The following is a 25,116-nucleotide window of genomic DNA, read 5'->3' as shown; positions in this document are numbered from 1 at the left end:
TCGCAAAATAAGGAATCTCAAAATTTGTGATTCCCTATTTTACGCAAGCATTTAGAGAATCGCAATTTGCCATTCCCTAAATGCTATTCTGGGAGACATTGCAAATTGCTATTTTGCTGTAAGGAATCGCAAATTACCACCAATTTCAGGTTGGTGGTAAATTGCGATTTCCTTTAAAAATGCAATTTTATGCATTTTTCAAAGTGCCACATGTGCACACCTGCACATTTCAGGGGTACAACAGGGTGTCCTTTAGGAACCCTTGCAGCCCTGAAATTGCATGCGCGATTTGAGAGTACCGCAAATTGCGCACGCTATTCTCATTCATTCCTTGGGCCTCTTGACCTCGCAATTTCGAGTCACAAATAAGGAATGCATAGGAGTCGCTAAATATTAGCAGATTCCTACCTACATAGCAGCTTGCGAGCCTTTAGTAGCGATTTGCAAAAAATCGCTATTAAGGACTCGCAAACTTGTACTTGGATACATTCATATCTTCAACTTACTCATAATTGATGTGATATTCCTTCAGGTCATTGGTGATGAAATGCATCTTTATTAAATTACATTAATAAAAATATGATAAGTATTACCCTAATAAAACCCACTCATAAATTGGTTTTATACAGAATGATGAGGCTTCCCCTGTAAGACTTTTCCGCACCTACAGAACCATGCATCGGCCCCGTCAGATCCCCTCTAGTAGGAATTCGATTAAAGATACCAGAATTTTTTTTAATAATAGGAAGATTGGATAAATGTTATTATTATCCCAAAAGTAACCATGGCAGAAGTCAACTAGTACAGGGAAGTAACATTTCCTTTTTCATTAAAGGTTTCATTTATTACCATCCATATTCTTTGTCTGCTTTTTCAGAAGGACGAAATAAAAGACGGCGAATTAAATATATAGAAAGACCTCAAACTGGTTAACACGAAAGTAATCTGAAATTAGTGACTCCTGTGTAGCAACATATACAGGATAAAGAAGCAGAGCCCTGATTGTAGAGAGGAAATCTTTCTGAAAGATGTGATTTGAAGTAATGGAGAACTGGTTGATGGGGAAGGAGTTGGGGGTGGGGGTCAGCGGATTGAACCAGAGCAACAAGCCAGAAAGATAAAAAGGGGCTCCGATTGTCCAACGATGCCCTGCAGCCCACCCTATGAATTTGGACAGCCACGAGTGGAAGATTGTATATAAATATTTCAAAACTAAAAACTGTATGGCAGGAGAGCATATGGGCAAGAACAGGCTAACCGTTACTGGGCAACAGACCATCAACCCATGAAAGAGATAGGGACATGCAACATGAAGATGTTTTTAGAAAATATTCTTTAAAAGATTATCTTTCTTTATTATCTCAATTTAAAAGCATGTCACTCTTGGACATCCGGACCAGATTCCATGCCAATCATCGCAGATTTTTCTGGTTGGCTATCTATAATCTCCCTATGGGGGAGGATTTTATGACTTTCTGTGATGGTTAATAGGTCCTGTTACAGTGTAATGTCATGAATATATTTTTACTGGCACAGAGGTTTTTGAAGAGTAGCAATACAAACTATTTCTTTATCATTGCCAGAGACAAACCTTGCATTCCGGGTACACCAGTTTTTGAGGGTTTATGTGCTGGTATCTACAGCAGTTTTAGAATCACTTTAAATTGGAACACATTAATTCGAAACCTACTACCTCTTGATGGACCATCCTGAAGGAAATTGGTGATGTCCCCTTTGATCTGTTTGACAGCTCCAAAGGTACAGCTGAAGGCATCCAAAGCAGGAATGGGGACAGGTTTCACTTTTTTCAATCAACTTGCACACCAAGTACTCAGTATATTTGAAGTCCATATGATTGGAAGTGCCACCGAATCCATCAGGATATCAGCAGATTAAAATAGGTGCTCACAGGCACCCTGAGTCACAGCAAAGGCAGCCTGAACTATTGGTACCTGGATATCTATCTTCCATGAGATTATTTTAGTTGTGTGACTCCTCATGCTAATTCCTACTACTCTTTGGCCACTTAGGGTCGGATTTAGAGTTTGGCAGATGGGTTACTCTTTCTAATGGATATCCCGTCTGCCTTATTACAAAGGCACTATGTCTTATGGCGCTTGTAATAAAGAAAGACTACTCTCCACTGTTTGACTTACTAACCTGCCAGTCAAACTCTAAATCAGGCCCTTAGTTTCCCTTTCTGGGCTCCTTGACTTGGAGGTGCACCTCCTAATAAAATACCACAGTAGAGGCATTTGCTAATTAATTGATTTTTAACTTGATAAACTGCTGAGAGTGTAGGTTTGTCATTGCAAATAGACACCAAAGGTGATGAGTACCCCTAACCATGACTCAGTATTGCTTACTTGGATAGTTTTACCCTACCTTTTTACTGCTAGGAGTGCCCTTGGCACACCAAACATTAAGAGACACTGCGTGCAACTTAGTCTTTTTTATCTGATCTGTATTCTGCATTACAGCATGCAGGTTCTCCAAATGCCCACAATGCTACATCACTGTGGTGAAGACAGTTAAGCAGGGAGGATTTATTTTTATAGATGGTCCCCAAAATGACCACTTAGATCTCTAAATCATGCAAGACTTCTAAGTCTTGCAACAATATATAGCAGGTCCCATAAAAAGTCGTTCTTTCCTGTAGAAGGTTTTTCAGCGGACAGGTCATGCAGAAATCGTTTTCCAAATATAATGAACGCAAGAAGCGCTTCTTGATCTGAGCACTTATAACAGCCTTTGCCAATCTCAGTGAGCAACTCACAGTTATGACAACAGATGCCTTGTGTGTATATGTCCCTCATTCTAGGTGTGTCCAGGAAGATGTCCATCGCTGGACACCACAGCAAGTCGCAAATCAGAGTAGGTGGTAGGTTACAGTTGCTTTCATTATTACCCACTTCTGCAGCATTTTGAGGCATATGATTTTTCAGCGTAGATTATTCAAGTTTATAGTGACAAATTTAGATTACCCTTTGTATTCCTTTTTGTGTGCTTTACCTGAAAATGACACATACCTTTGATTGAACAAACACCTTTGCAGCATACCAGAAAAGTTTTTTCTGTGATAAAATGTATGTGCTACATCCTGCTATGTTGGGGTGGAATAAATAAATACCTGCACTGGGAGTTTAGTGCAAGGGATCTATTTATATATTTACAAGGCATGCTCTAGTAACTTAATTGCCTCTTGGAATCTATGATTGAGAGACATTTTCAAATCTATAAGGAAGTGCCTAAAAGAGAACAGACTGGCTACTCTTGTGAGGTAAAGTAGTCATATTAATTTAACACAATTGTTAGGTATCCCATGCTGATGTCAGAATGCAATGCGGAAAGTGGTTACATTATGCCCAGCACCCGTGCAAGACGGTACTCTAAATCACCTGAATTTATATATCTTCAGAAGCAGAAGTGAAAAGAGGGGTTCAGAGTGTGGGTGATACCTGGACAGAAACTTTGCATCTTAGAGTGACGCATTATGTTAAACATCTGAGTAATGGCAAGACTACGTCCCTTGAAGACACTGGACTCTTTACGGGTGTACCAATGGCAGAAGACATTTTGAAAGCTGCAGCTGGGACTTTGCGTGGTTAGAAGTCCTGTAAACCTGTCCTCCTGCAAAGTTGATGAAAGTCTTGCTTGGATTCAGAGGAACACTTTCACAGTACCCTGGAAAAGAACTAGACTTGCAATTCTTGTATTCCACAAGAGTCAAGCATTACAGTCTTGAACTCTATTTTGCACCTTGTTTGTTTTTAAGAGCCATTCTTAAGATTATGAACTTCCTTTTGTTGCTCAAATATGATGTTACCTTAAATAAATGAAAAGACAAAAGGTGTTTGGCAAAATAGAGACAAGTTGGTTGAACCCGTTGCGTGTGTCGGACGTCACAGTGGGCGTGTGCGGAGGACGGCTGGGGGCCATCCGAAACATGCCCACTCATTAATTCCCCAGCACCACAGCAGAATTTGCGCTGTGGTCAAGGGGTTAATTAAACACAGGAGCCGGGAGAGTATCGACAGAGGCGTGTCTGAAGACAGTCTCAAAGTACAGAAGTTTGGGCCGCACATATATACATTTTGTGGACACCATAAAACACTTCGAGGTTCCTTGAAAGGGATTATAGTAGTAAATAATTTTGGTCATCTGATAAGGGACATAGATGGCTCTCTACCTTGGGGAGAGCTAGTGTGGGTCAGTGTCTATGTGTCCAGATTTGTGTTGTGGGAGCGTGTGATCACCTCGTGCAGTGTGCATGTGGTGTCCTGATTGGCTGAGTGTTTCTGTCTACATGTGGCATCTAGCTTTGTGCCAATTTTCAGGAACATGGACCTCTGGCCAAACGTTTTTTATTAGGGCCAATTTCCTCAGACCAGTTTGTGGTGCGACTATCTGTGGGAACGATCAGGGTTTTCCCTGAGGGCACGTTTGTCTATGGGTAAAGCGAGACACCACCTGTGACCTGTCACTCGATAACCGTGGGTTGGGGTTGCAGGGCCTGTCTGACCAAGTATCTCTGACTCTGGGTTGATGTTAAGGTCACCTTGGGTGAATCCGACAGCAATGAGGCAAGTTTGTAAGAACTCCTATGAATAATGTGGCAGCAATTCATATAATTTTTTCCGAAATCCTCAATATTGTGCGTACAGGTGTCATAGTGTACACCGATATTGTCTTTACTGATATTGTTATGTGTGTCTTGATTATGGCGTACACTGACATTATTTCTACTGGTATCGACATTTTTATGCTTGCATGGATTATGACATACATTGACATTCCATTTATAAGTATCAACACAGTTGCGCGTGCATAGTTCATGCATTCATTGACATTCCATTTAGGAGCATTGACATTGTTAGGTGGGCATAAGTTATGGCATACGCTGCCATTGTTTTTTTATTGGTATTACCTTTGTCAGGCTTGCATACATCATGGTATACATCAACATTGTATTCACCCATCCTAACAAATTTGCACTTTGTTTATTTTTATCAAGATTCTTTTTGGAGATCGGGAACTCTATGCACTTGTTATTCCACCATCAATCATTTCTTGGATTATGAACTAATTCTGTACAGTTTTACTTTCACCAGAAATTCCCGCTCAATTACAAACTCCATTTCTAGACAATGCGCTCATAGAGAAATCAATGGAACCATGCTGGCTCAGAAAGGCTGTTATTAGACAAATATATTGCCAAACATTTATCTTGAATGTAAGCCAAACCACAGTGAAGCATAGGAAAAAGTGTTGAATTTCTCTTCCAAATAAAGAGTGGGAAATCCAGAGACTATTAGTAGATTTCAGCGCTACTACAGCACAGATTAAAGCTCAGCTGTGCAACCAGGCAGTGTGACAATATCCATTGTCTCGGTTTCTTTCTCTTGTCCTACATCTCTTTCTACTGTGGTCTACTGTTAACTTATACTGCGAACGTGTGAGGTTGACAGTGGGTTTGACAAAATGTGAAAACTTGCATCGCTCCTATTAGATCTGGTTTGTAAGGTTAGTGCAACCTGACAGGTGACTGGATGTGGTGTAGAACATTAACAGACTGTCTCTAACAGTTAAGTTACTGAGACAAAAAACAACTATAGAAGGTATACTGCACATTCTATTTAATGCTGAAAATGTTTACTGTCCCGGAAGAAAAGTGGCCAGCTGAGGGGTACTTTGCAGTTAGCCACATGGACACCACAGATAACCCTATCCACTGATACCAGTATTAGTGAGTCAAACCAGAGGGCAAGGGTGTTATTTACCACCAAACTAGACCTGCAATATCACCTGGCTCAAATTAGAGTTAGTGAGAAATTAATGACTGCTTTCAGGACAAAACATGGACTCTTTGGATCGTCTATCATCCTTGCACCATTCCAGTTCTTTATAAATGGTCAATCATGTTTATTCATTAGTCCTCTGCTCAGAGGTGAGGTTTACCATATTTTGATTCATTTACTTTCACAAACTTAAATGTATTCAACATGTTTGTATAGTTCTACCACACATGCACCAAAACCACACATTTGCAAAGCCAGATATTTCACATGAATAGACTGGGCTTTTTGCTTTTCCCCCAGGGAATTAGGATACATATTAAGGCTGCTGTTGTGTCGATTTGGGTGTTTATCTTTTGTGAAGGAACGTTTTCTAGTATGTGTCAAATTCTACAGGCATTCTATTCATAATTCTCGTGCCAAAATAACACCAATCATAACTGTGATAAGGTAACAAACAAACAGTAGATTGGAATAATGAATGTAAATGCCAGCATTTGTAAAACGCACAGCTACCTCCGGAGAGGTGTCCCCGCGCTGGGGGCCGTCGGGAAGATTAAGCAAGCTATTGCCCAGAGTTACATGGTGCTGGGCTAAACTGCCGCCGGAGCTGGGGATCGAACCATGAACCCTGTGATCCGGAGTCAGGCACCCTGGCCACTGCGCCACACCTTGAGTGGTCAGTCTTCAGTCTTATGCAAAGGCTATCCACAGCATCAAAACTGGTTCAATATAGTCTAGACAATCCAATCATGTTTAAGCTGATGCCTAAAATATGGCTCAAGGGTATCACTGTTTCTACTAATGACGTTTTTAATCGCTGGAAGTACTTTCATGTGGATAGTGCATTGTCCCATTTTGGCCAGATCACCATGTCTTACAATGTTTTAATTCACCAAAAGCCATCTGCAAGAAATTGATTTTTGCTCATTTTAATTGTGTTATTATTTTAAAACTATAAACAATTGTGACACGACAGATGCTCGCTCCTGCCACTTACATCCTTCTGGAATCACCGAGTTCTACAGAGCAACAATATGTACATGTTGATGATACTACTGTCATTATGAAGGAAATCCAGGAACTCCTTCAATGAATAAGAAGAGATATTAGATCTGTTGTGTGGCCCAAGAGAATGAAATACTCTCCTCCCCCATCTCAACCTGAGAGAACACTCGCAACTTCCTTGAAACTCGCAGCTCAAGTCTAAGTACACTTCCACAAACAAAAGCCTCACACTGCTCAAAGACCTCAAGTAAGCCTGGTGTCCCCATGTATTCTCAAGACCACAATAGAAACAAGCAGATCATCAAGTTACTGTAGGAAACCGGGTACCCTTTTGATTGCCCTGAAAACTGTGCAGTAAACCTGTACCAAAAGCTGCACATACTAAATGAAGTTGCCTAGCTAATTCCATCTACTACACAAAAAAGAATTACAGAGCCAACCATGATTATAAGGCAGAGATACCACATATCATCCTATGGGACAGTTGTAAAGGGGATACAGAGAGTAAGACTAATGTTTATGTTACAACAAATAAAAAGAAATTTGAAGAAATTATGAATTAGTAGCAAAAAAAAAATAATTATCCTAGAAAGTATAAACATTATGTTAAAAAAATAGACTTCTTCAATAATGAAAATAAAGTAATTAGTCTTCTAGGATTATTTGTTAAAGAAAACCAAGGGGGCATGCTTTACATGCATATCTTTCACAAACGGCTTCAATCCCTGAGTTCAGCCCATTGGAGGCCAAGCTGCTGATTGTTTCCTTAAGCAAAGTGGTGTCTCAAACTCAAAGATCTACCGTACCTTGATTATGAACACATCGGGCACCCTGGACCATCTTAGAGCACGATGGGAGAGTTGGGTTAGAAACCATAAGGATGCAGACAGGCGCTATGCCCTGATGGCACCAAGGATGCTCACAATCTCTTCCAAATTGCGGCTGATTCAGCTTTACTATCTACACACTGCTTATCTATTTCCAAAAAGGCTACACTGAGCAGGTCTGATTCCACATGTTTTCGCTATGGGGCATCTCAGGCTGACTTTTTACACGTCACTGGCCTTAATGTCCATTCCATTAAGGTTCATCTGGCTGCTTTGACTGCCTACAGGAAATGCCCTTCACAGACTTCCTTCTTCCAGATCCCTGTGATCAAAGATTTTCTGGAAGGCTTGAAGAAAGTATTCCCTCCTGTCAGGCTTCCCTCGCCTTCATGGGAATTGAATGTGGTGCTGTCCAGATTGATGAAGGAGCCTTTTGAACCTATTCATAAGGCTTCGTTGCCGCACCTGTCCTGGAAGGCGGCGTTCCTCGTGGCCATTACATCGGCCCGCAGGGTGAGTGAAATGCAGGCGTTATGTTGCCAAGAACCTTATACTGTATTTCAATCTGCTAAGGTTGTTATGCGTACTCACCCTAAATTTCTTCCCAAGGTTATTTCTGATTTTCATGTCAACCAGACTACAACTTTGCCTAAGTTTTTTCAGAATCCTTCATCTCCAGCGGAAAGGTCTTTACATTCCCTGGATGTTAGGAGGGTGTTGACATTTTATCTGTATAAAACCAAAGATATTCGTAGGTCAGACCAATTGTTTATCAATTATGGATCAGTCAGGACGGGTCTTGCTACCTCTAAACAGTCCATCTCGAGGTGGATTGTGTCCTGCATACAATTGTGTTACCAAAAGGCTAATAAGACCTTAGGGGGCAAACCTAAGGCTCATTCCACCAGGGGCAAAGCTGCCACGGCGGCTTTGCTTCGTAATGTTCCCATTGCAGAAATCTGTAAGGCGGCCACTTGGAAGTCGGTCCATACCTTTGCTAAGCATTACTGCCTGGACACTGATGCCAGGGCAGACGCTCAGGTTGGGCAGGCTTCGCTGCGAAATCTGTTCGCACAATAGTGGTGTTATTTCTCGTTTCTCCACCGCCGCTTTGGTGTGGGGATGGGCTTGCCATTCTATTCAGTAGATTATGACTATACACAGAGATCCCCTACTACAGAAGGAGTAGTTTCTGTCCTGTAACCCCAGTTCTGTAGTAGGGGTGTCTCTGTTATAGTCATAAGCGCCCGCCCTCCTCCCCGGTGGAGAGAGATATTCATGTAAGGAATGCTACAGGTCTGGCGTGTTACGCCTTCAAAAAGAACTGAAAGTAACTGGGACCTGCAGTGCATTCTGGGATACTGTGAAGTTCTGGAAGGTTCTCTTAAAGGCACAGTATCCTATTCTGAGCCACATAATGGCAGCCTATGGGGCTTGTCTGTCCAGGTTCTCCTCTCTATCATTCCAGAGGGTGTTTGCTGTTAAAGCAAGGGAAATCTGTACAGGCTTTGCTGTTTTGTGGATTTTGTGGTGGAATTTCTAGTTGAAGTACTGGACAGTGTAGCTTTTATAGGCTGCATTATCTGTCTTTAAATTCTCTCTTAAGTGTCTGTGCAGTTCTGCATTTTTTCGACACTGTAAGAGATTATTTTTGATTGCTCCGGGGTCCACGCACATGGGCGGGACTATTCACTAGATTATGACTATACACAGAGATCCCCTACTACAGAAAGGTTTTATTGCCAAAAGGATTACCTGCAAGTCCAACAAGTTGATGTAGAGGCAGGTTTTCATCGAAGACCAGAGTCCTCTGATCTCCACCTCTCCTAGATGCCCTCCCCAACCCAGCAACGATGCAGGTCACAACCGTTAGTTCTGGGTCGAGTAGGGAGGGAGGTGCGCAAATCTGCTGATCCTTCGCATTCTCCTCTGACAACTGGATGGAACCTGAGAGATTCCCTTGGGGCTGAGCATACTGCAGAACCCGCATGTGCCACCTGGAATGGTCCAGTAACAGTGTGAAGAAGGCAAAGAGGCCAAGAAGCCTCAGAGCCACTCTGAGACCGAGTCAAAGGTGGGAACATTGGTATCATGGCCCAAATGTCCTAGACTTGCTGAGGGAGAGGGAAGGTTTAAAATAGCACCCTATCCAGGATAGCTTCACTGTAGTGGAGCCTCTGTGAAGGAGTCAGGTGTGCCAATAGATAACAACAAGCTGGAAATCATCTGGAGGTGGCTGAGGAGAGTTCGCCTTCAGTAACCAGTAATCAAGGTATGGGAAGATTGGTTTTCTCAACTTCTGAAGATGAGTATGCTACTTACCAGTATGCATCTGTTCTTGGCATGTAGGGCTGCTGACATTCATATCTATAGCATAGATCGCCACCTAGTGTTGGGTCCGGATAATTGCACATTGTTGTCCTGGAAGAGTCTTCGAAGTATCACGAGATAGGTGGCTCCTCCCCTGGACTACACTGCGCATGGGCATCGACTCCATCCTCAGATTGTTTTTAGCCATTGTGGCAAAGATGGAGTGTAACAGTGTAAGCGATGGCCATGCTAAGAGTAAATGCAAGAAAGTCTGCAGCCGCTACAGGCGCCGGGGAGGAGGGCGGGCGATATGAATGTCAGCAGCCCTACATACCAAGAACAGATGCATACTGGTAAGTAGCATATTCAGTTTGAGGCATGTGGGCTGCTGAATTCATATCTATAGCATAGAATACATAGCAGTCCCTCCATTAACGGCGGCCGCCTGTGCCAGCTGCAGAAGTTTGGAAAAGTGTTTTAAGAACAGCCTGTCCTACAGCTGCTTGCTGTTTTGAGTGCACATCTACACAGTAATGTTTAGTAAATGTATGTGGTGTAGACCATGTGGCTGCTCTACAAATATCTTCCAAAGGAATATTACCCAGGAACGCCATGGAGGCCCCCAACTTGCGGGTGGAGTGGGCTCTGGGGGGGACCGTTAAAGTGCGCTTAGCCTTGTGGTAGCAAATCTGAATACACTTAACGATCCACCTGGCTATCCCTGCTTTGGAAATGGGGTTGCCTTTGTGCAGGGCTGAAAAGGCAACAAAGAGCTGTTGTGTTTTTCTAAAGTCTTTGGTCCTATCAATGTAGTACATCAACGCTCGTTTGACATCAAGAGTGTGGAGCATTCTTTCAGCTACTGTCTCAGGGTTTTGAAAGAACGCGGGCAGTTCAATGGTCTGATTGACATGAAACTGCGAAACCACTTTAGGAAGAAATTTAGGGTTAGTGCGCAGCACCACCCTGTTGGAGTGAATTTGAATGAATGGCTCTTGCACAGTGAGCGCCTGTAGCTCACTAACACGCCGTAGAGACGTGATGGCAATGAGAAAAGCCACTTTCCATGTTAAGAACTGAATCTCACATGAATGCAGAGGCTCAAAAGGTGGGCCCATCAACCTGGTGAGGACCACATTGAGGTTCCATACAGGAGATGGCGGGGTCCTGGGAGGGATGACCCGTTTCAGCCCTTCTAGGAAGGCTTTAATGGCAGGCACCCTGAAAACAGAGAGATGCTGCCTGTTTTGGAGATAAGCCGCTATGGCGGATAAGTGTATCTGAATGGAAGCATATGCTAGATTGCATTTGTAAAGATGTAACAAATAACAGATGATGTTAGGAATGGATGCATCTAGCGGGTTGATGTGATGTTCTGTACAGTAAATGACAAAACGCTTCCATTTTGCTGCATAGCAGGCCCTAGTGGTGGGCGTTCTTGCCTCCCGGATGATGTCCATGCATTCAGGAGGCAAATTAAGGTAGCCAAACTCTACGACCTCAGGAGCCAGATCGCCAGACTGAGCTGTTGCGGATCTGGATGCTGAATGTCACCATGGTTCTGCGTTAAGAGCCTGGGTGTGAGGTGCAGCCTTTGATGCGGTACCACGGAGAGTTCTAGAACCGTGGTGTACCATGGTTGGCGTGCCCACGTTGGAGCAACCAGGATGAGTGTCATCGAGTGTTGCTTTAGCTTTCGTGCCACCAGCGGTATGAGAGGTGCTGGGGGAAAAGCGTACGCAAATCTGCCTGACCAGTTCATCCATATCGCATTGCCCTGCGACTGTGGGTGCGGGAACCTGGCGGCAAAGCTTTGGCATTTTGCGTTTTCCCTTGTGGCAAACAGGTCTATCTCTGGATGACCCCACTGCTGGAAGTACGGGCGGAGTACTGATGGATGTAACTCCCACTCGTGCATCTGGTGGCTGTACCTGCTGAGCAGATCCGCCATCTGATTGTCCTTGCCCGGGAGGTGTTCCGCCATGAGGAAGATGTTCCTCTGAATGGCCCACTTCCACATGCTCTGAGCCAGATGAGACAACTGTGGAGAGTGTGTACCTCCCTGCTTTTGGATGTAGTACATGGCCGTCATGTTGTCCGTCCGGACCAACACGACCTTGTTGCACAGATGTACTTTGAAGGACTTTAGTGCCAGGAGGATCGCCATCAGTTCTAGATAGTTGATGTGCATCTTCTTTTGCTGCGTCGTCCATAGTCCCTGCACCGTGTAGTGGAGTACATGAACTCCCCATCCCTGGAGAGATGCGTCCGTCGTCAGGACAATCTGTGGCACAGGCTCTTGGAACGGTCGGCCCTTGCAAAGGTTGTGTGGATTCCACCAATGCAGAGAGTTGTATGCCCGACCGGTCACCAACACTAGGTCTTTCAACTGTCCTTGAGCCTGAGTCCACTGATGTGCCAAGCATTCTTGGAGCGGACGCATATGCAGCCTCGCGTGCGGGACTATGAAGATGCAGGAGGCCATCATGCCTATCAACTGCATGAACACTCTTGCTGGAAGTGAGTGCTGCGGTCTGAACTTTTGGATTAGCGACTGGATGTTGTCGACCCTCACTGAATTTGGCTGAGCCGTGGCCGCCAGAGTATCTATCGTCGCGCCCAGATACTGCCGCACATGGGCTGGCTGAAGGTGCGACTTCGGATAGTTCAGTGAGAAGCCCAGACCGTGAAGAAGGTGAATGGTGTGGGACATGTCGGCGGCGCAATGCTGGGCTGACTTTGCCTGAACCAGCCAGTCGTCCAGATAAGGGTAGACATGGACGTTCTGTCTCCTGAGGTGCGCAGCCACTGTCGCCAGACAATTTGTGAACACTCTGGGGGCTGTGGTCACTCCAAAAGGAAGGACCTTGAATTGATAATGCCGATTCTGGATGGTGAATCTGAGGTATTTCCTGTGTGATGGATGGAGTGGAATGTGAAAGTAAGCATCCTTGAGATCCAAGGTTGCGAGGAAGTCTCCCTGATTGAGCAATGGAAGAACCTGCTGCAGTGTTAGCATGTGGAAGTGTTCTGAGAGAATGTACTGGTTTAGGGGCCTGAGGTCCAGAATAGGTCTGAGTGACCCGTCCTTCTTTGGGATTAAGAAGTACAGGGAATACACCGCTGAGCCTTCTTCCTCCACCGGCCTGAGCTCTATTGCGCCTTTTTGCAGAATGACAAGAACATCCTGCTGCAATAAGTGCAAATGCTCTGCGGACATAGGACGGTGCTTTGGTGGTATGTTGGGTGGAGTGGACGTTAGCTCCAAACAATAGCCAAACTGGATAAGTTTCCTGACCCACCTGTCTGTGGTGATGGATTTCCAGACTGGCAGGAACTGCTGGAGTCTCCCCCCGACAGGTGTTGGATGGTCGGGGGGCAGTGACAGGGAGTCACTGTTTGTTGGTGGCGGAGGAACGGGAGTTGTTGTTGCCCCTGCCTCTGCCCTTGGCGCTGTTGCCCCGGTATCCTCCTCTATTCTGCTTGGGGTAAGAGGATTGCGCCCCACCTTTATTGAATTGTGTTTGTTGGGACATCTGGCCTCTGGAAACACCTCTATTGCCTGAGCGACGAAAAGTGCTCCCCCGAAACTGTTGGGACTGGAGGGCCCCCATGGACTTGGCAGTCTCGGTATCCTTCTTTATTTTTTCCAGGGTGGTATCCACCTCTGGACCAAATAATCTGTCAGGGTTTACCGGCTGGTTAAGGATGGTAGTTTGTATTTCCGGCTTAAAACCGGAGATCCTAAGCCATGCTTGACGTCTTAGCATCACACTGGTATTAATTGCCCTGGCTGCAGTGTCCGCAACATCAAGTGCACACTTAATGGAAGCGTTAGAGATGAGCTTCCCTTCCTGGATAAGCATCTCTCCTGCCTCTTTATATTGATATGGTAGATGCTGCAACAGGGTCTTTGGTGTGTCGTAGTGTGCCCTGTCGTATCTAGCCAAGAGTGCCTGCGTGTTAGAGATACACCAGATATTGGCCGCCTGAGCTGCTACTCTCTTTCCTGATGCCTCCAGTACTTTAGATTCTTTGTCTGGGGGAGGAGCTTCACCAGTGGTCTGTGAATTTGCCCTTTTGCGGGCATTAGAAACTACCAGAGAGTCCAATGGCAACTGGCCCTTGATGTAGGTAGGATCGCCAGGTGCCGGTCTGTATTTTTTCTCAATTCTAGGGTTTACTACCCTTGACCGTGTGGGTTCCTTAAAAATGTCCGCAGCATGCTTAAGGACCCCCTTCAGCATTGGAAGAGTCTTTACAGTCTTTTCAGCAGTTGAGAAAGTGTTAAAGAGGAAGTTCACCTCAACTGGGTCAGCATGCATTTCAACGTCGTGGTTTTTAGCTGCCCTTTCAATTAAGGCATTAAATGCCGCAGAATCCTCAGTGGGAGAGGTCTTGACATTGTACACCTGAGGGTCATGGGCGGTGTGCTGATCCCCTTGGTCACCTGCTACAACCCATGAGTCCTGTTGTTCATCAGGCTCTGTGTTGGGAGGAAAATTGTATTCCTCGTCTTCATCCCCGGCATCCTCTCCATCAGAATAAGTGGGTGAGGGTGTTGCAATTCTTGGAGTCTGAGGCACTATCGGTTCGACCAAGACCGGTTATTCCGAAGCAGGCCTTTTGTGCTTTAGAGGAATTGTGTATGACTCCAAAGGCTTCGATGCTGTGATTTTTCTTTTGTAAAGCGCAAGCTTTCCGGTGTCGGCATCGATGAAATGCTCCGACTGCTCCTCTAGTAAGGGCGGACGATGCTTCAAGCTCCCAGCAGTGTGAGTCGGCTTCGACACCACAGAGTCCTTGGGCACCGATCGTGGTGCGAAGGCCTTCGGCGCCACCTTCGGCGGCAACGTGAAGAGGATTGGCGTCGAAGTCTTTGGCGTCAGAACAGATTGCTTCGGGGTGGAAGGCGTCTTCGGTTCCGCCGTAGAAGCCTTGTCCCTAATCCGTTTGAGGGAGTCCGAGACCTGCTTCGTAAAGGAAGCGGATGGTTTCGTCGACCCGACAGCCGACCTCGGTCCACCAACATGGGTAGACTCGAGCGTCGATGACCTTGGCCTTTCCGTCCGAGGCGTAGGAGCATCTTCCTTAGGGGCGCTACGATCTCTGTCCGTGGCAGCAGACGTCGACGCCGACGGTTTCGGATCGGCGGTCTGTACTACTGGCTTCGGGGCCCCAGTTTTCGGCTCGACGCCCTTTTTGGACTTCGGCTCGACGCCCTTGACCAGTTTTGGCACGCCGCCTTTGCCCGTTTTGACCGGGTCGATGGCTTTCTTCGGCTTCGATTGCCCCGACACTTCGGAAGACGATGGTGTCGAAGGGGGAGCAGACGTCTTCGGTTTTGATGGTGCCTCAACCGCTTTTGTTTTTGTCGACACCGATGGTTTCACTTTCGGTTTCGTTTTCGACAATGGCGGCTCCGCCGAAGTGTCCGTAGCCGGGCTGGAAGGCCGGGCCGTGGATGCTGGTATAAGGTCTTGGGTAAGGCCGTGTGGCGATCCCTCGACCTGAGCCTTTGAAATTGTTCGAACGGGGCATAGCTCTTCCTCTGAGCTATCTTCCATGGCCCCATAGGCCTCATTGTCGTCTCCTACCTCGTCGACGACTTCGTCTTCGTCGTCGAAGATGTCCACCGGTGCCGGGGCCGTGCGCCGGGCCTCGAGGCGCGCCACGCGCCGAAGCCGAATCGTCTTCTTCGAACGAAACCTGGAACAAGCCATACAGTTGGCTTCGTCGTGGTCCGGCGACAGGCACTTGTTGCACACCGGGTGGACGTCAATGTGGGGATACTTACACGACTCCTTGGATATCCGACTCGAACTGAGTTGGAACAGAACCGGGCACCGAACGCAAACAATACCGACGGTTCGAAAAAGGCCTTCGGGCCTCGAAAAAGTTTATGTCGATTCCGAACTGGAGATAACGAAATTACATCTGAACCCAATGGCGGAAAAAAACAATCTGAGGATGGAGTCGATGCCCATGCGCACTGTAGTCCAGGGGAGGAGCCACCTATCTCGTGATACTTCGAAGACTCTTCCAGGACAACAATGTGCAATCATACGGACCCAACACTAGGTGGTGATCTATGCTATAGATATGAATTCAGCAGCCCACATGCCTCGAATCTTTTGTTAAAACTTTTTTGTTAACACCTGAGGTGTGCTGGTAAGGCAATGGGGGTGCACCAAAATTAAAAGTCTTTGTAGCCCACTGGGAATTGCAGGCAGTGTCTGTGGGATTACAGGATGTGAATGTGGAAACATGCGTCTTGCAAGTCTCACTCCATCATCTTGTCACCTGGATTTGGGACACACAGAACTTGGCCAAAGTGAGCAGCTTGAACCTGTCCTTCTTGAGAAAAAAGTTAAGAGGGGGAGGTCTAAAATAGGATGTAGCCCTTCGTCCTTCTTGTGCACCAGAAAGTAATAGGAGGAGCAACCAGCCCCGACTTCTCATGATGGCACCCTCTCTATGCCTCCCTTCTCCAAGAGTTCTAAAACTTTCTGTCGGAGAATGGAAAAGTCATTGTAGTGTAGGTGGTATTTTTGGAGAGGTGGAAAGGAAGGGTTTGGCATAGCCATCTATCATAATGATGTGAAGTCAATCATGGAGGTAAAAATGTGTACGTCCTCCAACGGTGTGACAATGCGCCACAGAGAGCAAACCCAAGTAGTTTCCCAGCAGCAGGCGGAACAGGAGATTGGTTATTCTGTTGCCCCTGGAAGCCTGGATGGTGTCGGCTGATCCCCAACGTCAGCCTCCAAAAGTTTGGGAGGCCTGTTGTTTCTGAGGCAATGTTTTACATGGCCTCTGTTGAAATCCTCTTCCAAAGCCTCAAAAGATGCGATACTGCTGGGGAAACTGCTGTGTGGGTGGTGCTAGGCCGGGGAAGCGTGCTTTTGTTTTGCCCTCTCTAAAGGGATCCAACAACGAGTCTGCCTTGCCTCCAAAGATAAAGGTGCCATCAAATGGCATGTCCATAAGTGAATGCACTTGAGAATCCTGTGGATTGGCGCTGAGGCACCAAACTGGTGCCAAATGTCCCACCCAGTCAGTTGGTAGGGCCCAACGCACGCAAATACCAATCTAGAAGGAAACTTGAAGTGGCAGACCTAAGCGCAAGGCTGGCTGATAAGAACATGTGTTTTCCAAACGCTTCAATGTATTTTGACTCTCTGTCTGGAGGACAGGATGTGAACGCAGTCTACTGATAGAGGCCAGAACTATAAGGTTCTCAGGTGCTGGGTGCGGCAGGAGGAAAGATGGGTCCCTTGGAGCTGGCCTGTGTGCCCTGGATATTTAGCAGTTGACAGGAGGGCAAGATCTTAGCTTTTCCCAGGTGCCAATGAGAGTGTCGGTGAGTGCCTCACTGAAGGGCAGACGTGGCTCTACTGGTCTAACCGGGTTGCAGAACGTTAGTGAGAACGTTTGTTTTCCTTCTAACGAGGGTAGTTTAAAGTTAAGAACCTCTTCTTTCCTCCTACTTACCATGGCAAAAGTAGCAAATTCCTTCATAGAGGGATCAGGTGGACAGATCAGGCCAGTATCAGATGAAGTCAGGTCACTGGCCTCCTCGTAGTTCAAATATCGATTTTCATTGTTAAAAATATGGGATTCATCATCCTCGTCTAACGTGGATCGGAATCAGAAAATTGTTGTGCTAGAGAAAGCATTCTGTCTGAATCTGATTGAGGCAAAGGTGGAGGAGGGCACAACTTCATCTGAAGTTTCTGTGAATTTCCTGCCGACTCTACTAGAACAACTGGTTCTTCCTAAGATGTTGATGGAAGTGCCAACCCACAGGAATTCAGCGCATGTCTCAGCACCATGTGAGGAGCCTGTTAGGCATCAGCCACAAAGTAGGGGCAGACGCCTGAATCGGGGCAGGGACAGATCCACCAGCAGAAGCCCAAACGCAGTCCTCTTTGGGTCTATGGTGCATCAGAGAGCCAGCAGGGTACTAAAGATATGAAGCTTGGCTTCCTTGAAAGCCTGGATCTGCAGCAGCATGCTCATGGGGACCAAGTTCGAGGAGTACCCTGATATCAGCCCAACTTTTCCTGACGAGAGGAGTGAAATGATGGAGTCACAATTTGATATCTTGTGTTTCTCTGTGGATTTGGCCTTACTTCCTGATTTTTGAATGGTATGACAACCTCTCTCAGGATCGAGAATGCATACGCGTCCTTGACTTCAACCAGGACAAGGATTTAAGTTCTTTACTACAATATACTGCAACAGTGTTTGGCCTTACTATCCCAGATGGCTTTAAGATTCATTGTTCCCAGCCAGACACCAGAAAAAGACTTTGTACTGGTCCATCTCCAACATCTGCTCACAGCAATCCTTGCAGGGTTTAAACCCTGCAGATTTAGGGGATGGCATGTCTCTTGCACACTAGAAACTTTTTTGACTGACGTTTCTGTCGGGTGACAGAAGCGATACAGTGCGCCCCAGATCAGGACTGGATGGCGAGGAAAGAAAGAAAATGTCATCAAAGCACAGATGTTGCTGTTGTATTGGGGGACCCCAATGATACTTTAAGGGCATGACAGACCCTATGTGGAGTTACTCAACGCCACCTACCGGCACGTGACGGAATTCTTGCGAAAAATGCCGGATCCAGTCTGCCAGCAGATGGTATTTCTAAGGTGAGGAATCTGTTGTTAGTAGTATCCATCAGAATATAGATTTTAAGGTTCTTACCACAAAGAACAAATGGGCCTTTTTTAGGCCATTTGGGCTGTGTCAACATAAGAAACCTTTTGTATTTCAGACTCACTTGATTTCACAAAAGGTATCTCTTTTTTGTTGGTGCTAGATGTACAGAAGGAGTAGTTTCTTGCCTGTAACTCCAGTTCTGTAGTAGGGGTATCTCTGTTATAGTCATAATCTAGTGAATAGTCCCGCCCATGTGCATGGACCCCGGAGCAATCAAAAATAATCTCTTAAATTGTCCTCAGTGCAGTCCTGCATAGACACTTAAGAGAAAATTAAAGACAATAATGCAGCCTATACCTACAAGGCTACACTGTCCAGTACTTCAACTAGAAATGCAAAGGATATTTCACCAGCATCACATTTAACACAGTCTGTTAAGTTTCACCCATAGAGAAACTTTCCCCTTCACAAAACCCTTGGAATGATAGAGAGGAAGGGATGGACAGAAAAGCCCCCATTGGCTGCCATTATGTGTCTGGAAAAGGGATACGGTGCCTTTAAGGAACTCTCCAGAGACCCTCGGTATCCCATGATGCACAGCAAACTCCTTTTACTTTCACTTTTGTTTAAGGTGTATAGAAAGGCCTGTAGCATACATTACAGTACCATTTTCTCCACCGGGGAGGAGGGCGGGCGCTTATGACTATAACAGAGATACCCCTACTACAGAACTGGCGTTGCAGGTAAGAAACTACTCCTTCTGTAGTAGGGGATCTCTGTGTATAGTCATAATCTAGTGAATAGAATGGCAAGCCCATCCCAACAATCTAACCAGCGGTGGAGAAAAAGACAACACCACTACTGTGCAAACAGATTTCTTAACGAAGCCTGCCCCACCTGAGCATCTGCTCTGGCATCAGAGTCTAGACAGTAATGCTTAGCAAAGGTATGGACCGACTTCCACGTGGCAGCCCTGCAGATCTCTGCAATGGGAACATTACGTAGCAAAGCCGTTGTAGCCGCTGTGCCCCTGGTGGAATGAGCCTTAGGCTTACCTCCTAAGGTCTTATTAGCCTTCTGGTAACATAACTGGATACAGGACACAATCCACCGAGAGATGGATTGCTTCGAGGTAGCAATACCAGTCCTGACCGACCCGTAGTTGACAAACAGTTGGTCTGACCTACGAATGTCCTTGGTCTTATCCAGATAGAATTTCAATACCCTTCTCACATCCAGGGAATGAAGAGATCTCTCCGCTGGAGTGGAAGGATTCTGGAAAAACGTAGGCAAAGTTATAGTCTGATTAACATGAAAATCAGAGATCACCTTAGGAAGGAACTTCGGGTGAGTACGCATCACAACCTTAGCAGCATGAAAAACAGTATAAGGTTCTTGACAACATAATGCCTGAATCTCACTCACCCTTCGGGCCGATGTAATGGCCACAAGGAAAGCCGCCTTCCACGATAAGTGCTGCAGTGAAGCCTTATGAATGGGTTCAAAAGGATCCTTCATCAATCTGGACAGCAACACATTCAACTCACAGGAAGGAGAAGGACTCTGAACAGGAGGAAACACTTTCTTCAATCCTTCCAAAAAATCCTTAATCACAGGGACCTGGAAGAAGGAAGTATGTGAAGGACATTTCCTGTATGCAGTTAACGCTGCGAGGTGAACCTTAATAGATTGAAAATTAAGGCCGGACTGAGCCAATTGCAAGAGATATGGAAGGACCACATCTTCCTTGCAGGTCGTCGGATCATAGTTCTTGGAAGTACACCAGATGCAGAACCTCTTCCACTAGTAGGCATAAGACGTCCTAGTGGAAGGCCGCTTAGCCTCCTTGAAAATGTTCAAGCAATCCTCAGGCAGATTTCAGGTGTCCATTTGCACTATCTCAGGAGCCATGCCGCCAAACTCAACGATGAGAGGTTGGGGTGCACCATCTGCCCCCCGAACTTCGTGAGAAGGTCCGACCGACACAGCAGCCGCATGTGGGGTAGAAGAGACCGGTGAAGAAGGTTCGTGAACCACCACTGTCTGGGCCACTCCGGAGCAATGAGGATCATCCGTGCTCTGGATTGAGACAGCTTGGAGCACCGGCGGAACCAGGGGAATGGGTGGAAAAGCGTACAAAAAGCTGTTCGACCAGCTGATCCATAGCGCGTTCCCCAGGGTCACCGGTTGGTAATACCTGGAGGCGAAGTCTCGGCATTTTCTGTTTTCGGCAGTGGCGACCAGGTCTACGTCTGGAGTGCCCCACCTGTCGAAGATGTCTCCTAGCACTTTGTCGTTTAGAACCCACTCGTGGTTTTCTTGCACCAGACTGCTGAGTGCGTCCGCCTGAGCATTCTGCACACCTGGCAGATGGGTAGCCGTTATCGTCAGTGCCCGATCGCCTGAGCTTCCTGTGACAGTGAGCGCGATGTCGAGCCCCCCTGCTTGTTGAGGTAATACATTGTGGTCGTATTGTCCGTCTGTACAAGCAAGGAGTGGTCTGGAAGGACGGGTGAAAGGCCTTCAGTGCCATGTGCACAGCTCTGAGTTCCAGGAAATTGATGTGATACGTGGACTCTGCCGGAGACCACGTTCCCTGGATCTGTAGATGGTCTGAATGCGCTCCCCAGCCGTGGAGAGAAGCATCTGTGACGACAGTCTGAGTGGGAATGTCCTTGTGGTATGAGACCCCCTTGAGGAGATTCTTTGCAGAGCACCACCACCTAAGGGACTGTTGAGCGTGGAGGGACAGCTTGATCCTGTCGTCCCAGCTCCCTCGCTTCTGGTCCCACTGATCCTCCAGACATTCCTGCAACGGCCTCGTGTGTAGGCGTGTGTGTGGCGTGAGGAAGATGCAAGAGGCCATCGACCCCAGTAGAGAAGACACCGTCCTCACTGTTGTAGATGGAACAGCTATGAGAGCCTGATCCTTCCGAAGGATCGACAAGCGTCTCTCCTCCGAAGGAGACACGCTTGCTGAAAGAGTATCGATGGAGGCTCCAAGTTCAAGTTCAAAAATTTATATAGCAGGAGGAGCCAAGATGGCCTCCGGGTAGGACGCTCAGTCCCTCGGCTCCGAGGGTCATCTCCTCCTTTGAACTATCCTGCCGTCTATCCTGGCACGCCATGGCGGATTGGTGAAGGTGATGACGTTCGGCGACCGGTGGAGAAATCCTGATGCTGTACCGTTTTCGCTAGCGGGAGAAATGACGGATTGCAATATGCGGCCCGCAGCGCTTCTCAGACCGGGGCCTCGAGTGGATGGTGAGGCCGGCCGCTCAGTGCACAACTCGGGATGCCAGCAACCGCTGTGAGCCGGTCAGATCTTTCTTGGTGCGAGGCAGCCGGACTTCAACACGCACGCCCCGCTCTACTACAGGTACGGGTCGAATCGTGCCTGGCGCTTCGTTTGGGGCACCGCACGGCGGCAAGTGCCCTATCTGCTGGCTGCCGAGAAACGGCTTTCCTGGAGCCCCGCAATTGACGGGAGGCTCCCAAATTTCTGCTCCCGCTACATTTTACAAGACGGCGTCTCTCTGGGTCTTAAGCTTGTGGCAACATATTGGCACTGTTTGTGAACATTATAGTGCGTGGAACTCTGGCTTCCCACTTTGAGTACCCTGACCTGTTTCGGAGTGTCTACCCCCACGCAAACGGCGGCCATGATGGAACACAGCCTGGGGAAGTCTGTGCTGCAGTGTGATGGCGGAATTGTAGTGCAAGGGGACACACTCGAAGGGGAGAGTGGTGGAGATTTGGGATATGGCGATCTTCTGGCTGCTATTCTCTCCCTCCGTCACGCTCTGGCGCACTCTGCTCAAACCCTGATCGACAAGGTGGATGATATCATATGTGTACTGGGAAGATTGCGAATGGCTGATTCGCAGATACATTTCGACTGTTCTTGTTCCTCGTCCGTCTCCATCAAGATGGCTGCCCTATTTCACAATGGCGGATCTGAATCTCCGGACCTCGAAAAATTCAAGGCTGCGGATGTTGCATGCCTGGGGCGATGTGAAGACCTCGGACTGGAATCGCGACGGGAGTACTTGCCCCTAGCCATACTCCCCATTGCCCGGGGGTCGCCTCGGGTGTTGTTGGATGTTGTCATTTTCCCTCCTGGCTCGGCTCCGCATTGTGACATGGGGATGGTTCATTCTTTGCCCGGGATGGGATCATTGGGTTTGAGCGTAGCTGCCATGATTGGGTGGTTGTACCGACTTGCCAATTTTGGGTTGCTGTTTGCGTTTTTTTGGGACACTTTGGTGAACTGTGGTACACGTGCAAAAACGGGACAGGGATGAACGCTTCCTATTATTGACTGATGGGTTTCTCGTTGCTGACCGAGCCAGATCTGTGATGTGCTGATTTCTTTGACTATGCACTGTGCCGGCTTCGTGCCTTGTGAATTGCTCTGCTGGTAATGTTTTTTGGCGCCGGACTCTACATCCCTATTGATCCGTGGGAGGGTGATACTGGGGGCAGACATGTGGGATGTGGATCGCTATCCTTGCTTACGATGTGGGCTGCCTTTGTGTTTCCGACTTCTCTTGCTTGTAATGCTTGCCGCCGCCTGTCGTCATGTTTAGTGCTGTTGGCTTTGCGGGTGGGTGGAGCCGGGGGACGGGTGGTGGACTCCTCCCCGCTTTTCCTTTCATGGGAGCTTAGAATAGGTTTCTTCTCTTACTTTCTACATTTCGGGACTCCTTTTATTGGGCGACAGGCACACTGCTAGGGGGGGGAAGGCCGTAGCCAGCTGCAGAGGTGCAGGGTGGGGGGTGGATGGGGGGGGGTTTGTTTTTATTTTTGGTTCTATGGGCCTTCTATTCTTTTTCTTTTTTCTCTTCTCGGGGTTTAGACGTTTTTCTAAATGGTGCGCAGCGATTCTGTTTTTTTGTTGTATTGTGCAATTGGCTATCCTGATTATTACAGGCCGGAATCACCCTGTTGTGTTAGGTTATCCTGCTCTCGTCTATCCTTCGGAACGCAATCTTTAAAATTAGACCTCTGTACTCCTGGACCAGATCCTTCGCGTTTCTGTATTGCAATGTAATGTATTTGCGAGCCCTGAGGCTCTTCGCTGTGTTGTGCTTGCGATTTCTATCAATAAAGGTCTTTAAAAAAAAAAAAATTATATAGCGCACTACTCACCCAGAGGGTCTCAAGGCGCTTGAGGAGGCGGGGGTAATTACTTATCGAATATCCAAGTTTTTAATTGCTTTCTGAAGGAGAGGTGGTTCTGAGTTAGGCGGAGGTGGGTGGGGAGAGAATTCCAGGTCTTGGCCGCTAGGTAGGAGAAGGATCTTCCCCCCATGGTGGATCTGTGGATGCGAGGAATGACGGCGAGGGCTTGGTTGGATGAACGAAGTTGGCGGGTGGGGGTGTAGAAGGACAGTCTCGTGTTGAGGCATTCGGGTCCTAGGTTGTAGAGGGCTTTGTGTGCGTGGGTGAGGAGACGGAACGTTATTCTCTTGTTGACGGGGAGCCAGTGGAGATCTTTCAGGTGGCAGGAGATGTGAGCTTGCCGAGGGATGTCCAATACGAGTCTTGCTGATGCGTTTTGGATGCGTTGGAGTTTTTTCTGTAGTTTGGCTGTGGTTCCGGCATAGAGGGTGTTTCCGTAATCCAGTCGGCTGGTGACCAGTGTGTGAGTGACCGTCTTTCTTGTTTCAGTGGGGATCCAGCGAAAGACTTTTTTGAGCATGCGTAGGATGTTGAAGCAGGATGATGTGACGGCATTGGCTTGTCTGGTCATCGAGATGGAGGAGTCCAGGATGAAGCCCAGGTTACGTGCGTGATCCGTTGGAATGGGGGCGGTTCCCAAGGCTGGTGGCCACCAGGAGTCATTCCAGGCCGAGGGGGATGACCCTAGGATGAGGACTTCCGTTTTGTCCGAATTCAGTTTTAAACGGCTGTTCTTCATCCACTCGGCTACATCTTTCATTCCGTCGTGGAGGTTGGTTTTGGCTGTGTTTGGGTCTTTGGTGAGGGAGAGGGTCAGCTGGGTGTCGTCTGCGTAGGAGATGATGTTGAGGTTGTGTTGGCGCGCGATGGCTGCGAGGGGACTCATGTAGATGTTGAAGAGGGTTGGACTGAGTGATGATCCTTGTGGTACGCCACAGAAGACTTCTTTGGCTTCTGATTTGAAGGGAGGAAGGCAAACTCTCTGGGTTCTTCCGGCGAAGAATGAGATGATCCAGTCCAAAGCAATTCCTTGTATTCCGATGTTGCTGAGGCATTGTATTAGGGGGTTATGACAGACTGTGTCGAAGGCTGCGGAGAGGTCAAGTAAGATGAGGGCAACTGTTTCTCCGTTGTCCAGTAGTGTTCGGATGTCGTCTGTTGCTGCGATGAGGGCAGTTTCGGTGCTGTGTTTGGCTCGGAAGCCAGATTGTGAAGGGTCGAGGGATTTGTTGGATTCGAGGAAGGTGGCGAGCTGATTATTGACGGCTTTCTCAATGACTTTGGCAGGGAATGGGAGGAGCGAGATGGGTCGGTAGTTCTTAAGT

At 47.2% G+C, this 25,116-nt stretch overlaps 1 protein-coding gene across 4 annotated transcripts in view; it reads right to left on the bottom strand.

The window, feature by feature from the left end:
• The window catches only part of RCOR3 (REST corepressor 3), a 320,065-nt gene that overhangs the window by 81,783 nt on the left and 213,166 nt on the right, over positions 1-25,116 (bottom strand). The window lies entirely within an intron of this gene.

The sequence above is a fragment of the Lissotriton helveticus genome, chromosome 6 (genome assembly GCF_964261635.1).
Source record: "Lissotriton helveticus chromosome 6, aLisHel1.1, whole genome shotgun sequence".
NCBI classification, from domain to species: domain Eukaryota; kingdom Metazoa; phylum Chordata; class Amphibia; order Caudata; family Salamandridae; genus Lissotriton; species Lissotriton helveticus.
This window is presented reverse-complemented; position numbering and strand designations above follow the sequence as displayed.